This window comes from Pinus tabuliformis, chromosome 9 (genome assembly GCF_031772625.1).
Source record: "Pinus tabuliformis cultivar Carrire ecotype Pingquan chromosome 9, CPIR1, whole genome shotgun sequence".
NCBI classification, from domain to species: domain Eukaryota; kingdom Viridiplantae; phylum Streptophyta; class Pinopsida; order Pinales; family Pinaceae; genus Pinus; species Pinus tabuliformis.
The window spans coordinates 1,813,184,395-1,813,203,100 of NC_142307.1; positions in this window are offsets into that span (position 1 = coordinate 1,813,184,395).

Sequence of the window (18,706 nt, forward strand, 5' to 3'; positions counted from 1 at the left end):
TGGAATGGTAAACGCTCCTCGCATATTCACACCTTGGAAACCTTATCTCGAAATGAAGCTAGTCCTCACTTGCATTAGAGCAAATCCATTTGAACCTTGTTGGGCTTTGAAGAGAGATCAAATTTCTCCAAACACCTCGTAAACAAATATTCTTGTAAATTTTTTATATTTTTTAATACAAAACAGCTGAAAGGTAAGATAGGCCCCATATAGTTGACTCAGTAATAAAATTTAATTATTTTTAAATTAGATTTTTCTCATACAAAACATGTCTACTTGAACAAAACATACTGAAAAGGAAGATAACCCGATAACCCCATATAGTTGACTTATTAATTAAAATTTCAAGTTTATATGGTATCAAATTCCTCATCAAATTTCTTTCCACATCATCCAGTGGTGAAAAATATATCGAAGAATTCAATATATTTTAATGCACAATATATATTTTTTAATTTTTTTACATAGAATTTTATGTTTATCATATCAAATATTTTATATTTATAAGAAAGATTAAGTTTCTAAGAGTTTAACATATTTTAATATGTAGCATATATTTTTAATAGACAATATATTAAAGGGAAAAATAATAAGATAACTTTTTTGTAAGTTAGTAAAGTTTCAATATATTACTAAATAAACATACAATACAAAAATAGTAGTTGGTTTACCAAACCAGTTGTAGAAGAAGATTCTCTTTGTCACACATTTAACCAGACATGCCATTAGATTTTTCTGTCTTTACTTTCCCTTATATAGTTCAAAAAAGTTCCCCTTCCCACTACTACTATATGTAGGTCTGCCTATCTGAATAGCTATATAGCTCTGATCTTTAGAACTAAACTTGACAAAATAACTACAATACTACCTATATAAACATAACACAAAACTAAACAAAAGATTGGTCGATGCCATGATCAACTAACACAATATTATTTGCTTGGAGTTGTTATCGTCGTTGGCCCCATTGTTGGTTCCTCCACAAGGGTTGTCGCTGGAGCCTCTAGGGTTTCCAGTGGACAGCCGCCTGCAGCGCAAGCCTCTCGAACTCGATACTTCCTCAAGAAGGCCAAATCTCCTATCTCTACACCCATCGATATATCCACATTATCAAATAATTTAGATAGATTGAGAACATTTTGTTAAGATCCCCAATTATGCCAACATGCAATTTCTCTATGTTAATCAAACCCTTGAGAGCCTCTTCAATTCCTTTTAGGTGTTGGTCTATAGATTTTAACTCGATTTCTGTCTCGAGCTGCCTGTTTTTCCTCTACTCTGCTGCCTCTTCTTGCAGCTTTTCCACTAGAGTATTGACATGCCAAGCGGTCTCCAAGGTATTTTGGTACACAGTCATCTATGTTTTGGATTTCCCTGTGTTGATGATCCAATCTCCTTCCTCCTCTATTCTACCATCAAAGATAGCCCTACAATGTCTTCGAACCTCACTCTCCCAGGTTTCCACTATATCCTTCCCTTTTGTGCGGCCGTTTAGCAACAAGCTCCGTTGCTTCCTCCATGCATGTCTGTTTGCAAAACTCAAAGCCCTGAGCATCCGTGGGAACTACCTCTTGGCCTACTAGCATCACTTTAGCTCTTACTCATTCCACTCCCTGATAACTAAATTTCCCTCATAGAAATTACTATCACCAACTCAAAATTACACCACCTTTCAGTGTTTTTCCTTATGTCGATGAAGCTTGCTCCCTAGCTATGATTTAAATATGACACCCCCGATGAGACTTGCCTCGCTGATATTTGAGTTCTTTTCCTATCAATTTTTAGTAACTCTAACCTGCTAGTGATGTTGTTGTTCATTCGTGTGTACTTGTGGATGTCCTTGCTCTCATTTTCCCTTGCGAGCGGTTTGTTCAAAATCATAATCACCCTAACCTTGCTCTTGTATGTTTCCCCTCTTGATTTCGTACCTTCCCACTCCTCTTGCCATGTCTTCTATTAATGAGACGATCACACTAACAATCTATTATGGGGGAAATCCTCTCCTTCCCATGATTAACCATCACTCTATCCTTGTATTGCAGACACATACCCCTTCTCGTTTCCTAAGTATGTCCATAATGAAGGATTATTTGTCCATATGAATTGGTAGATCACTGTCCTAATTTGGGCCCACCCCTTCTCTATGAACCTACCTTAATGGCGTGGAGTGATCTCTCTCTGCAAACCTTTGGCTTTCCTCCTTTAGCTAGCCCTCTGAAAACTTGCACATCACGTCGGTGAGCAAATGGACATTATCTACCCCTTTATTTTCCACCCTATCCACCAACACATTCGAAAACCACTGAACTAAGGTGAATTCCATGGTTTTCAACACCTCCATATGTTTTTGAATGCGTTGGATTAATGGGGGCAAGTGCCAGTTCCATGTTACTTTACTTATTTGTGTGCCACATTGTAACTTACGTGTCACTTGAATGATAAGAGGTGCGATTCCTACTAGGTCTCGTTCCATGGGAGTTTGCATGGGCTTACAACCATTCATATGCGATTTCTCAATAAGTGTCTTGGCATATTTTCTTTTATATACAAATATCTGGTGATGTGTCTATCACACCTCCAAACCAAGACACTAATGCAATAGACCAAGATCGGTCATGTCAAAGGACCTTTTCAAATCTTGCCAAAATTCTCTTCTCATAACTGCCTGTGATTACTAAGTCATCGACATACACAATGATGATCACAATATCCCCCCTTGATCTTTGCAGTAGAGGTTAGGATCATAAGGGATTCTCTTTCAGCCGTGTTGTGCAAAATGCTCATCAATTTGTATAGAAAGTTCCCACAATATATTCTGTTTAAGAAAAATATAATGCTTAATATTTTGCAAAATAGATACAAATGGATTACTGCGATGTAGTAATATCTTCGAAAGAGTATCAAAAAGCATATTTTCAAGATATTTACACCATGCAGAGGTAAAAAACCAGGGCATACATGTTTAAATCCCTCCCATCAAAGTACCTTGAGGTCCCTCTAATGGTGGAAGCCTAGAAGAACTCCAATTAGGAAAAAATTGTATCAAACCTTGAGGATAGGGTGAAACAATGGAATGTCAAAGCCCTAAACCTGGGTGGTCATCTGATTCTAACAAACAAAGTGCTACAAGCTATTCCAAGGTATATTTTATCTATCCTCCCTTCTCCCAAAAGGTCTGGGACATCAAAAGGAACTTCTCGTGGCGAGGGGTAGAGGTGAAATGAAAATGGTTGCTAGTGGCCTTAAATAGAGTGCAAACCAAAAGATGCAGGTGGGCTAGGTCTTCAAGATCCAGAGGTAACCAACAAAGAAAATGGAGCAAAATTATGGTGGAGATGGTTAAAAAGGGGGTCATCACCTTGGGAAAGGCTTTGGAAATCAAAATATGCACCTAATTTCCATACAAAAAAGTTAGTTTGGTTATCAAGTTCCACTCAGGGGTTGGAAATTTGGAATTTGGCATGGAATAAAAGAGGTATAATGCAAAAACACTATTCTGGAAAATCAGAAATGGAAAGGAGGCCCTATTTTGGGATGATGCGTGGTAGAAGCAAGCTAAGTTATGTAGGGAAGAATGAAATTCCTTCAAACTAAGCACAGAAATATAAGAGTATAGAGAACTCCACCAATTCTAGGATCAAGGACTAGAAAATAACAAATGGAGGCGATGGAATTTTAATATCTTTCGACGGCCAACCCAGAATGACTTAGCTATTCAGTATCTAACAGAGGAACTAAGAAAATTAAGAATTATGTTCAATAATGACCAAGACCAACTCAAATGGGGGAAAAAAGAAGATGTGGAGTTCAATCTCAAGGAAGTCAAAGCTTATCTTAGTGAGGGATATACTGGTACAAATGATCCATCGTGGAGAAAACTAGATGGTGCCACATTGGCCATACATTTAAATTTTCATGTCATTCATTTTACACCGGAAGGTCCTAACTCAGGACAAACTTATAAAGAGAGGATTTATAGGTTCCTCTTCGTGTTTCCTCTCCGAAAACACAAAAGAGAGGATTAATCATTTACTAAACACCTGTAACTATATGGAGGTACTATGGGACTAATTAGCCTCAATATTTAGATAAAGAAACCAAAGTCGAGAGAGCATACAAGAAACAATAAAGAAATGGTGGGTGCATTATACAAAAAACGAGGTGGTGAACCTTACCTGAAATTTCATTCGAGGTTTCATCCTTTGGGAAATTTGGAAGGAGCACAATAGATGAATATTCTCTTATAATAAGCTTCGTGTTGACAACCTAGTGGAAGGAAAAATGTGTCAGCTAAAGGAAACATTAATTAGTACGGGAAATCAACCATTAGAGGAACAACCACCCCCCCAGGAAACACAAATTTTTAAGTGATGAGGCTTCATGTTTTTCACCCTGTTTTCCCCAAATAAATATATTCTAGCAGGAAGAATTATTCATTAATTTCCCCTCTTACAAGCAAACAATCAACAAAAAAAGGATTTCACACCTCGGATTTTTTTTGTAGGATAAAGGGAAAGGTGAGTGGGTATCCTGCAGTAGCTGCATTGGTCTTATTAGCATTACGCCACTTTTCATATGGGTCTTCACAACAAATAATCACCATTACACTTTGTTGATTTGTTTTAAAAATAAACATAACACGCAATAGATTTCTTTTGGGATGTAATGTTTTTGTTGGTAGTATGATTGTATTTGTGCCACATGTAAAGCTAATATGCGTTAAATTTCTTTCACCTTGCACTATTTTTATTGGAAATGTATTTGTGTTTGGGCTAGAAACTATGCTAGATTTCTTTTGCTTTGCAATAGTGTTGTTGTCAATTTGGTTGTTTATGATAAAAGGAAATCTAACAAGTGTTAGATTTCCATCACTTTGGCAATGCTATTGGAAATGTTGTGCTTGTGTTTGGGCTAGAAGTCGTGTTAGATTTCTTTTGCTATGCAATGTTGTTGTTTTCAATTTGGTTGTTTATTATAGAAGGAAATATAACACGTGTTAGATCTCTTTCACCTTAGTAATGTGCTTTTGTTTGTGTTAGAAGGAAATATAGCATGCACTAGATTTCTTCTGACATAAAATGTTGTCATTGGTAGTATGCTTGTATTTATGCTACATGTAAAGCTAGCATGCGTTAAATTTATTTTACCTTGCGACATTGTTGTTGGAAATGTGATTGTGTTTGTGATAGAAATTGTTGGATTTTGTTGGCTTTTGTTTGCCCTACAATGTTATTATTGCCAATGTGCTTTTGTTTGTGCTAGAAGTAAATCAATCGTATGCTAGATATCTTCTACACTGCAATGTTATTTTTGGCAATGTGATTGTGTTTGTGCTACAATAAACTCTAGAGTGTGTAATATTTCTTTTACTTTGAAATGTTTTTGTGATTAATATGCTTCTATTTACGTTAGAAGAAAATTTAGCATGTGGTGGATTTCCTTCGCCTTAGAATATTGTTATTGGCAATGTGTTTGTGTTTGTGCTAGAAGGAAATCTAGCATGTGCTAGATTTATTTGACCATGTAATGTTTCTTCTAGCAATATGCTTATGTTTGTAGTAGAAGGAATGATATTGATTGTTAGCTTTCATTTGAGGAAACAATGTTTCATTACATACAACATGACAACCATAATATTTTTATTTTTGCATTTATATTACTTTTTCGGAAGTTGTGTGTTTTTGGGGAAATATAAAGTCACACTTTACACGGTTCATTCTTTTAATTACAAGTTACGATGTAATTTTTGTTACAGAATTGATGCAAGCTACAATGGAAAATATAATTTTGGCAAAAGGGGACTATGTTGATCTCCTTATTAATGATCAAGTCATTGGGCTAGCAAGGGTTGAATCTGCAGAGTCTGGAACTTATTATGTTGGAAAAAAGGTTAATGTTGGTTATGTTGCAATTTTGATAATTGATCTCATTCAACCACATTTGATTGATGATGATGTTAATGAAGGGGACATACATCCATGGAAGATTGTGGATTTGAGACACCACATAGGTAAATCAAAATATTGAAGCATGTGTTATATATTTTTGATACTATAATAAATGTTCTTTTTTTGAGTAAATAGTAACATTATTTACATTTGTTTATAGGTACAAATGTTTCTTCTACATTTTCTATTGGAGACAAGGTAAATCTTCTACAACATGGAGTGAAGGTGGGCGAGGGCTCCATATTCAATACAGAGCTTGGGCATAAAGTGCATGGAAAGATGGTAAAGAAAGGATGCATAGTGGTTAAAATTGAAAAGGTGTTAAAACATAATGTTCCTCTACCACATCCAACAGGGTTTGAGCATACACTTGGGGGTGAATTAGCATCTTATGAAATTTGGCCAGAATCAGATTTGGAGCCTCACTGTCATGATCACGCCATAAATATTCCCCAAGATAGGGTTAAATTCATATGTGCAAAGGTTTCTCTTACACATGAATGCATGGGAACAAGCATGTGCATTGCCAAAGGAATGCTAGTTCATGTCCGCGAGGATGACATTGTTGAGGGTGAAACACTAGGTGAAATGGATTTTGGTGTTTTTCTAGAAGAGATAGATGGAAATTGTGAGATATGCAAAATTGGAGATAAGTCTATACATTGTTTGGTTAGATGGCCAATAAATAAGTTGGTGGACAACGAAGGTGTGATATTAAGGGTCAAGGAAAAGTTCAAGGAACCAACCAAAGAAATGGTGATATGGGATGTTATAGAGGACGCAAATCCCTTAAACAAATGGGATGGGTACCTTTGTAATGAAAAAGATAGAAACTCAATTGATATGAATGTAGCAAGGCCATATAAAAGGATTAAACGAGTTATGGCTACAAAACAAATTGCAAAATGTCAAACAAAAATAGATGAAGAGAAAGAAATTCGACTTTTGGCAGCAGATGTATGTTGTAGAAAAGATTGTCTTCAACATGTTGATAGGAAGGCCGTTGCAGGTGCTAGAAGGGGTATGAGACAAATAAATACAAATGCTATTAGAGAATTTGTCTTCAATTCACTCATTTCAAACACATTGATGTCAAGCGGCCATGGCCTACCACCTATTGCTAGAAATGTAAACGACATGAGATTTAATGGGAATATTATTTGTAAGAAAGCATGGTATAAGATACATAAAATTCCTCAAAGCACATTATATAACTACCAACATTATTTCCAACATGGACAGATCAAAGCTATTCATGGTAACACCAACACATGCAAAGCACGAGCTCACATAGTGGCAGCTATAGAAATATTGCACAAAATTGTAATGGATAATTCAGATTTTTCACCAAATCAAACATGTCAAGTTGAAGAAGATGGAACATCTGCTCCTTTAAGACTGCTTCCTTCGACTTACAAATAAAATTCTTTGTTAAAAGAGATCAATGAGGCTCTTCAAAAGCTCAATTACCCATCAATATCACAACCAACAATGAGCAAGATCTGGAATACTAAGTTTCGAGATGTGGCATTTTCAAAGAACACAAACTTCAGTAAATGCAGTGAATGTATTGTGTTGAAAGCACAAATGAAGTCAACAACTACAAAAGAGTTGGAAGAAAAGGCACGACGTAGGTTGACGAAACATAACAAGATTGTTATGTGTGGAAGATATTGCTACTATGCCCATAGAATTATGTCAGAGCGGTTTCCAAAGGAGTATTTGAGCATTATCCATGATAAAATGGACAAAACAAAGACATCAATCCCAAGGCTACGTGCCAAATCAAAATCTGTTGTAGGAAAAAATTTGGGTTTGTCATTGACAGGTATGCTTACACATGGGCATAAGGCGGGAGTTTTTGGTCATTTCTCCTTACCATTTGTCCATATGGGATCACAATTTACTATTACATCCCTTGCAAAGTGCTTAAGGGACCTTGAAGACCCACAAATGGGTATGTATGGTGATCTACATTATGAAAGTGGCATTTCAAGAAACCCACTTACAAATGCATTACTTGACACCTCTATTTACCCAAAATGTCAAGGGTACAAGGATGATTTTATATCTCATGGAAGTTTAAAAATTCAAAATGTTGATTTTAAACCTCTTCCTCCACATTTGTTGTTACAATTGGACAATGCAGCAAGTGATAATAAGAATCGCTATCTTTTCATGTTTCTATCACTTTTAACTGCACTTGGTGTCTTCATCACTATTGACGTTGGGTTCTTGCCTGTGGGGCACACCCATGAAGGCATAGATGGAACCTATGGAAGAATGTCTTCTAACCTAAAAAGTAAAGATATTTATTCTTTACCTCAAATGATGGATACATATCGCATAATTGAAGTAAATACAGTGTTTCCACCTACACTTATTGACAAGGTCTATGACTTCAAAAGTTTCCTTAGTGGATACATTAAGGAGGGAAAAAATGCACTAGTTGGACATCTTAATGTTCAATACTTCCAAGTTCTTATACTCAATGATGTTCCAGTACTAACGTATAAAGAATCAATTAGAGTCTCTGAGTGGTCAGAACAAGTTGAGTTATGGAATATAGATGATGAAGGTCGACCTATAATTCCCATAGGGAAGCCATCTTTCTTAGCTTCCAAACAGAATGATGTCTATTTAAAAGAACTAAAGGAAGGGATAACATCATACATAAAAATGTGGAAAGGTACTATTGGGAATGAGGATTCACCAATTGTTACAGAGGAATGGAAAAATAAAGTGGTGTATTCGGAAAAAGTTCTTGATACATTAGATGGAATCTATAATGATCATAGAATAATAGATGGAAATGATTCATCTTCTGAGGATTTCTGGCCCAAGACAAGGCACATTGTTGATGTTGATCGTAATGCACTCCAAGTAATCTCAAGAATTATGGATGGAGATTTTGATAATGCGATAGATGAACCGATATATGTTGGACCCAAATGCAACAAGCCAAATCCAACATTCAATCCGATGATTGATGTTGAGAAAGGAAAGATGTTGCTAGTTATATCAGGAAATGAGGATGCAGGTGAGATGATTTGGATGGAAAAATCCATCTCAAATATCTTTAGGGATAATGAAAGTGAGAATCTTCATGTAAAGGTTGACTGGTGGAAGCCTATGTCAGGGAAATACAATGGAAAATTTTTAGAGCAATATTAGGTACCAAATCCTGATGACAAAGAACTTGGCTCTATTCCAATTAATACCATAGTGTGGGCATGGATGCCAACGAAAGAACATTGCAAGAAGACCAAGATAAATAAATATGGTGTAGAAGCCATTCTTGATCTACTTGAGCGAATATCTTAAGAGTAGGTTTATATGATACATAAATGTAATTTTTTTTGGAGGATCTATTAATAAACATTCAGACACATTTTCCCATATTTTTTGTATAAATATTCTCTTCATATTTTTTTTGAAGGATTTTTATATTATTTAATATTTCAATGTAATCATGTGTTATACAAATTACATGACAATGCCATAAAATATATAAGTTTTCAAAGCTTTATTTGACCAACATGACTTCTCACCATATCAAATATGCATAATAAAATTCAATAATGCACCTAAAAACATCTTCTAAACTTGTTATATTAAAACAACATTGGGGTACCTAATTAGTATTATATTTAATATAGACCATTTAAACACTTAATGAATAAATGCTAGAAGCTTGATATAATGTTTGAGGTGATTTTTTCTTAATTTTCCTTATTATAATTGATATAATCAAATTCCCTATTTTGTTGCATGTTAATTTATAAAAAAAATATTTTGATCATTGAACAACACAACTAGAATTATAAAATATTTCTACTTATAGATTTTGAAGTGGTGCCAACATTATACTAGTATAATTAATTTGTACTCAACTTAGGAAAAGTAGTTAGTGTCAATTTAAAATGGTCAATAATAGTAAGAAAAACAATATTAATATATTGTTAAATAAATTTATAGGTAAGATTTTTTTTACACAATCTAGTATTCATGGTCATATTTAATACATAAATATAAATGTTAATGGTAATAGAAATAATGTAAGGAATTTAAGTTTTAGATGAATGTTAATATGTTCTTTTCAATATAGTATCCTTAAACATTACAGGGATAAAAAATAAACATGTGTAATAAATATCTTAATCATTTTTCTCTCTTTCTTGTTGTATTTGAAAATAATCAAATTGTACTACTTTGTTACTATTCTAATTCATGATTGATTTTGATCATTAAAATGATTAGTAATTGAGACGAGAGGCTCATTTTACAACCCAATATGGGGGGATGTGTAAGTTTGTCTATCTGTCTGTGCCCGTTTAAAATAAAAATTATGTTCTAAATAGAAAAATATAAAAAAAAAGAATATTTTGTAAAGTAATTAGAAGTAAAAAAAAAGTGTGAATCAGATGTTTAAATCTTATAATTTTCAAAAGTAACTATTGAAGACTTATGTTAACTAATTTATGTCAATATCAACTTCATATATATCTATATATATAAAAAAAAGTTTCTTATGGTTAAAATTATTGTTTGTTCATATATATACTCTATTTAGCATTCAAAAATATAGTTTCAACAATTAAAAATAACACATTGTATCTTTCACTCTAAATGTGTTTGCACTTGAAATTTGATCCCTACATCTGCACTTAAAATGGATCTATGATGGTATATATTGGACACATTACTATAATCATTTGTCATTGAATAACTTTATACTTAATATATAGCTTGCATATTAATATATTATTCATTAAGTAAGCCTCAACCAACTTCGTTTCTTACATAAAAGTACAAATAATAAATAAAAATAAATTATATTCAACATTTAATTTGATCCTAAAAAAATATTTTCTCCTTAACTCTAAAATGGTGCAAACTTCTTACAATAGTATGTAATGATGATGGTGATAATAATGATTATCATCCACTAAGACCAAATATGGTATATAAGAAGGTAAAAAGATATTACTAAAAGTTATTTTGAATTTTAAATTGTGCCAACATTGTTTTAGTAATAATCGTAAATCAACATATACATGATATTTACTATATCGGATTATCGGTTAATAATAGTTACACACACATCATTATTTTCATAAAATAACCTTAACAAAATTATCTTTTTAATATAAACCATAAAAATATTAAAATAGATAATGTAAGGAATCCAAGATTAATATGTGAAATATTTTCTTTTTCAAGTTTATATAAATTTGTTTTATAAAGTTTATCATGATAATTTTTACACAAAAAATAGTGAATATCTACATAAAAATTAGTGAACTAAGTGACTTTCTAATTCCTCATTTCGAAAAAATATAATCTAGTTAAAGTTCTAAATAATTGTATATATTGGACACATTACCAAAAATTTCATTTGTCATTAAATAACTTTATATTTAATATATATCTTGCATATTAATCTATTACTCATAAAGCGAGCCTCAATCAACTTCTTTATTAACATAAGCGTACAACTAATGAATAAAAATAAATTATGCTACTACTCACATTCAACATTTAATTTGATCATAAATTTATTTTTCTCCTCAACTCTAAAATGGTGCAAACTTTCTACAATAGTATGTAATTATGATGGTGATAATGATGATTATCATCCACTAAGACCAACTATGGTAAATAAGGAGATAAAAAGATATTATTAAAAGTTATTTCGAATTTTATTGTTATGCTGAAAAAGCATTAAAATAAGTGTTTCAATATCATCATAATTTTGTTTAGTTAAACAATCAAAAAGGTTGGTACCGTCACAAATATATTGAAATTTAATTCTAATACGAGTATAAACTCGATGCTTTGAGGGATTTTTAATCTTCAACCATAATATAACTAGTGTTGCAAAGGTGATAGACTTTTAAATTGTGCCAACACTGCCTTAGTAATAATCATGACTTAACACATACATGATATTTACTATATCAGATTATAATTAAATGGACTAATAATAGTAACATATGCATCATTATTTTCATAAAATAACCTTAACAAACTTATTTTTTACTATAAACACTAAAAAATATTAAAATAGATAATGTAAGGAATCCAAGATTAAAATGTGAAATATTTTTTTTAGCAAGTTTATATAAATTTGTTTTATAAAGTTTATCATGATAATTTTTACACAAAAATGGTGAACATCTACATTAAAATTAGTGGATTAAGTGACTTTCTAATTCCTCATTTTGAAAAAACTTAATTTAGTTAAAGTTCTAAATTCTAGATCCACTGAATACCTCCATATTTAATGAAATATGTGTTTTATGTCAAAATCTAGACAACAGCACTGGGAACCATCAAAGAGGGTTTTTCGATATTCGTGTGGGACTAGTGATTATGGTTTGTACTGCCATGAAAGAATAGGATTAGACAGAGTGTTTGACATACATGGATTTTTTGATGTATATTTGTCTAGCGATCTGGATCATATGATATCTACAAATGGGTATGTGTTTAACCTATTTGGAGGAGCAATTAGCTGGATAAGCAAGAGACATTTTGTAGTGGCACTTTCATGTTATAACACTAAATACATGGTAGCTACTCATGCACGGAAGGAAGCAATTTGGTTATAAAGATTATGTTTAGGTATGGGGTTTGTAAAACAAGCTATAAGGACATATTCTCATAGCCAAAGTGAAATTTTTAGAGTTAAAAGCCCTTCTTATCATTATAAGACAAATCATATTCATGTATAATATCACTTTTTGAGGGATATGGTTGAAACAAAAAGGTGTTTCTAGTAAAGGTGGACACCTTGAATAATGTTGAAGATGCATTGACAAGGTTAGTGAGAACTGAGTTGTCGTAGTGTAAAGAAAAAAATATGCATTATTGTCTTCGATTGGTGCTTATGTTCTCCTACAACCTCCTATGTGGAAATAAAATAACAAGTTGGTGAATGTTAAGTAAGTGCTATATTCAATGCATACATGTCATTGGCACGGAAGGGATCATAGGGGGTCATAAGTGGGGTGAAAACCCTTGCTACTGGGTGGTGGTATGCCCCCTCCTACCCCCACGGTTAGCGGAAATGCCTTGAATTTATTATAGGTGCATAGTTGTTTTGCACATGTTTTTGTAGATCCAATCAAAGGAATATGGTCATAGTTTAATGTAGGGGTAATGGATTTGGGTCTTTGCATCGAGAGGTGCTCTAGAGCCCAGTATGGGGGTAGATCTCATGTAAAAATGTAAAAGTAAATGTAAATTTAAACATGAACCTCAAAATGTAATGTTTAACATTTAACATTTAAGATATTTAATCCTATCAATTTATCAATTTGATTATTATTATGTATAAAGACAATATAAATTTAAAATATAAAGAGGTTTATGAACACTCAAAAAATAGGTATGGTAAATAAATAAATAAGAAATAAACCATAGGTATGGTAAATAAATAAAACCTCTTTTTATATTTACTCCATAAACCTCTTTATATTTATGAAAACTCAAAAGAGAGGTTTTATTTAGGTGAAGCCTATGAACCAAATACCATGAGAAAAATAATTATTAATACCACAGGAAATTACCATAAATCAAGTACCATATTTATAAAATATATTGTTGGAATTATGATACAGGTGTTGTCCTTAATGGCAACTCACATAGATGATAGTTCACAGTGAAATAGGTTAACAACAATGGATTACAGATCAGACTCCATAGATTGAATAAAGATAATGGTTTAAGAAGTATACATTGGTTCACCTTGTCAAAGAAGCGTATACATGCAGGTTCACAAAACATAACGAGCATATACGTATGCACACACTTTCACAAGAGGAAAAACGTGTATGTGTTGGAAAATTAAGAAAATTCAAGAGTAAAGAATACCAAGGGTCAATACCATGGTATTAGCCCATAATATTGAGCAGAGTATCAATTATTTGTTCCCATCCAAGAATACCATAGGTTCTAAGTGTTTTTTTGGTCTGAGGTATTGAAAAATGCTAAAACTATATAAGGAGGAGAAGATCAAAGGGCCAAGTGTTCAAGTAAAATTGTTTTTCATGAACATTTCTATCTGAAGTATATTTTATGTAGTAAGGGCTATGGTAATGATATGATCTTAAATATCACATGCGCCTTTGGATACAATGTTGGATCAGGATCACGATACCTGAAATGACTTATCATTGTATGATCTGATAGCAGATGGGCTAGATTTGAATGCTAACGCATGTTTTAATTCTTTAAATGTTATGATATGGGATGAATGAAGTCTAGAATAGCTGTGAAGTTTTAAATTGGTATTTGCATATCTATACGCTGGTTCGCCTTGGTGAAGGTGTGTATGCACACTGGTTCGGTACTTCAAAGTAGCGTAAACATTATGAGATATGATGTTTTAAGTTGTTGTTGGTTTTAGTTGTTGATCCAGAGTTCTGAGTTCTCATCTGTGTTCTGGTGACTGTGTTTAGGTGATAGTGTTCTGGATGTTCAAATTGATTGATTATTATTTGCTTTAGTGTTGATGGGTTTTTATTGATTGGTTGTATTGCAATGGTGATTGGTTTTGAGCTTGAATGTTGTTGATGGGTCCAACATGAAAATTTGATGAAGAATGACCTTGATATTGTGTTGTTGTGTACCAGGAGTATCTAGTATGAAAATTTATGAAATGTGGTCCCTGGAGGAAGAGAGAAGGTCATAGCCTTCTCTAGGCCAACGCCTACATACTAGTAAACATATCAGCCAGTAGAAGAGCGATGGGGCTTACAGCTGCCTTCAAGTAGCAGCTGGAGAATGAGTGAAGGTTGGAGCCTTCTACAGGTCAGCACCTACGTACTAGTAAACATATTGGTTAGTACAAGAGCTAGCGGGTTGTAGCTCCCTTCTAGTAGAAGCTGGAGAACGAGAGAAGGTTTTAGCCTTCTATAGGTGGGCTCCTACATATTGGTATGAGTCTGCATCATACAAAGATTGCAAACAGGTTTTTCTTATATAAAAAGAATAGAGAGATGAAAAAAACAGGTGGTTTTTCTCCCACATTGGGTTTCCACCTTAAATATTGGTGTTCATGTGTGCTGCTTATAATATGTGATTTCTTATTCTATTATTACTGTACATGGTTACTGTTTAAATGGTTAATTAAGTATTGATGCACTTATTAAAGATCAACATATTATGAATTAACTGAAACATAAGTTCACTCGATATACATTGGTTGCCTTAAGAACAATTGCATGCAAATGTGAGTTTCCTTCATTGAAGTACGTATATAAATCTGATTATAAAAAGAAAAACATAGTGAGTTGATAATATTGATTCACCCCCCCCCCCCCCTTTTAGCATTATTTCCAACAATTGGTATTAGAGCAGGTCCTTCAGAAGAATCTTGATCGCTTGAAGAAAGATCTCTCAAGATGAGCACTCACGAAGGAATGGGATCTATCAGACCACCAATATTCAATAGCGATAACTTAGTATATTGGAATACAAGCACTAGATCGTATCTTCAGTCACTTGGAGCTGATGTTTGGAAAATTGTGGAAAGGGTATACCAATATCTAGTAGTAGTCCCCACGGATCCAGCAGAAAAGAAATCATATGAAATCAATGCCAAAGTCGTCAATGCTTTATTGGGAAGTCTATCAGAACCAGAATTCATCAAAGCTATGCAGTTCAACACAGGCAAAGAAATATGGGACAAAATCATTCAGAGCTATGAAGGAGACTCCCAGGTAAAACATGCTAAACTCCAAACTTTCAAGATTCAGTATGAAACTCTCAGTGTGCATAGTGATGAAAGTATTTCTAGTTATTTCTTACAAGTAGATGGGATTGTAAATCATATGAGAAATCTGGGTGAAGAAATAAAGGAGGCTACTATAGTTCAGAAAATTTTGAGATCTTTGTCTTTTAAATTTGAGTCAAAAGTAGTTGCCATTGAAGAAAAGCAAGATCTATAATCTGTTACTATTTTTCAACTTCACGAAATTTTAACTACCTTTGAAATGAGGAAAGCTGGTCCATCAGAAATTAGAGAAGCTACTTTCAAAGCTTCTACAAAAGGAAAAGAAAGGGAGATATTAAAGAATCAGGATATATATGACAATTAGAAGAGGTAAACTTTGTGAAGAAACTTCAGCAGGGTTTTGGAAGATTCAGAGGTAAGGTTCCCTTCAAATGTTTTTCTTGTAGAAGAGTTGGTCATTACGCTGCTAAATGCCCTCGTGACAGAGGAAAGATTTCTAAAATAGGTAATAAAATTTGTTATACTCATGAAGATAGTGATGGCATGTCTAATAGTGATGATTATGATCAAGATATTAAACTACTCTTGGCATATGAAAATGATACCTTAGAAAAGGAGGATTTCCTTAAAGAAATCACTCAACTCAAAATCTGTTTAGCAAAAAAGGATACAGTCGTAGACAAAGTGACACATCAACTCACTGAAAAGGATAAGCACAATGAAGTATTAGAATGTGAAGTAGTAAGTCTAAGAAAACAACTTGAGAAGACAAAAACTCTGAATCTTAGATTTGCTAAAGGATCAAAAATGTTAGATGAAATCATCAAATTTCAAGGTTCTCCTCTTATAAATACTAGTGTTGGTTTTCATGAAAGTGTTGAAGGTGAATCTAGCTCACAAGATGAGGTAAGGAACTTTAATGGAAAATTTGAAATGCTCAATAAGGAGTTAAGAGGTCAATCCCATCAACAACCATGGAAAGAAAGACTTGAAAGAAAATCATTTACTCCTAACTATGGTTCAAGACCGTCACACAGAAACATCATTGGTTTCTCGGTACTTTAAGGGATATTGTTTTTCTTGCAATATGTTTGGTCACAAAGCTATTGATTGTGATAGAAGGAATAAGAAACATGTAATATGTTATGTGTGTAACAAGTTTGGACATATAGTAAAGGAATGCAGGAGCAAATTTCAACCACCATACCAAAAGCAGTAAACATCATCACAATCCAAGGTATTGAAGAAGAAGGAATTGTTGTTAGAAAGGTGTGGCATAGCTCAGTATACAGACATAACAGGCCCAGGGGGAGCTGAAAGTGTAAAATTTTAGTATTCCAATTCTCATAAGAAGTTATTATGAAGACAAGTCACGTATATATGTGATTTAAAAGTTGCATGTTGGGTCCCTATAATACTAGTGATTACCCCATTACTATTATAGTTATACCCTTATTTATATTGTTGTGCCCCTATTAACCCCATATTGTTATTTCTGTGCCCCATAGAATCCCTCTATTGTTATTTTTGTGGCTTTATATTATTATTGTTAGGTTGGCCGGATTATATTGTGACTCCTTAGACTCCTATATATAGGAAGGAGGTTTTGTCATTTGAATCATCAAAGAATTGTTCATTTATGTAATGTAAAGGAGGTTTCCCCCTCGAAGAGGCTGAATTTTAAGGCGTTGATCTATCTTTTCTATCTTTTCTTGAGCTGGTTTCATAACATTTGGTATGAGAGCTTTGGATTCTAGGGTTTCGCTGCTCCAAACAGGTCATCATGGCATTTTCGCTATAACCTTTTTTCTGTGACGTTTCAGAAGTCACAAAAAAAACCCATTTGAGAAGACATCGTGCTGAACCTTGGGTCCAAATTTCAGAGCTTTTCGCATGATATTTTCGGAGATATGATCTAAGGAAGTTGGTCTTTTTGCAGACTCCTGAATTACATTCAAAATAGGTGACCTGGCGAAAAAAGTGATAACTTTCTCTCTGGGAATTAGATTGAAATTTCGTAAAAAGGCATAGAAAGAGGATGGACTGTAGCTTCTTGTATATCTTTTTCAGAACCAAATATCTAAAATTGTGTTAGGATATTCCGAAACATAGGATATAGTTAAGTTCAACTTGGTCTAGTGTAGAGTTAGGTAAAGTGTGTTTCTTTATTGTTGTACATTTTGTAACTTACAATCCGACGGTCATGATATGTAGTGATCCGACGGGTTATTCTCTCCTCGGTATTACTGACACTTGATCCGTGGCTTGACACCCGATTGGTCCATGAGTTCTATTTAAAGTGCATGGAGGGTCATTGTTCGGGTAATCCGTGCATGAGAGAAGCTTATGTAAATTTTCATTCTTTGATTAATAAATTGCCTGTAGTACCCACGTTGGGACAGGCCGTGGACTGTTTCCCTCTTTGAGGGTTTTAACCACGTCAAAAATACTGGTGTATTGATCTGTGATCTGGTTGTGTGCGGTGTCCTTTTGGTATTCTTTCTGAGGAACTTACCCTGTAAATTCCTACATGGTATCAGAGCTATTTGAGGGCCGCGTCCGTTGGTGATCCAAATCTGAAGCCGGTAGAACTGCATGCGGCTATCGTTTCCTAGATCTACTGTTTCTGACTGCTTTCGGGCCGAGAGGACTGCTCTGTTGCATTCGGAGCATCTGTTCCAGTGAGGAACCCCTTTCGTTTCACGCAAAAAGGTTTCCGGTAGCCCTAGCTGCGTCATTTTTCAGATCGGGAGGTATACAGTGTTTTTTGCAGTTTACTGTTATTTTCTCTCTGCTTATTTCGGTTTCGGTTTATTTAGCCTTTTTTTTTAACCGGATCTATACCTTTCATTTCTGCGTATGCTCTTTTCCCTGCATCTTAGTGTGATCTCGGAAAATCAGAAACATTGAGAAAAATATTTAGTTTTTCGGCTAAAGCTCACTTTGAGATTTTTTTTAAAAATTTCTAGTTTTTTGGCTAAAGCTAACTTCGAGCCGCAAGGTTCGTTTTTCTTTG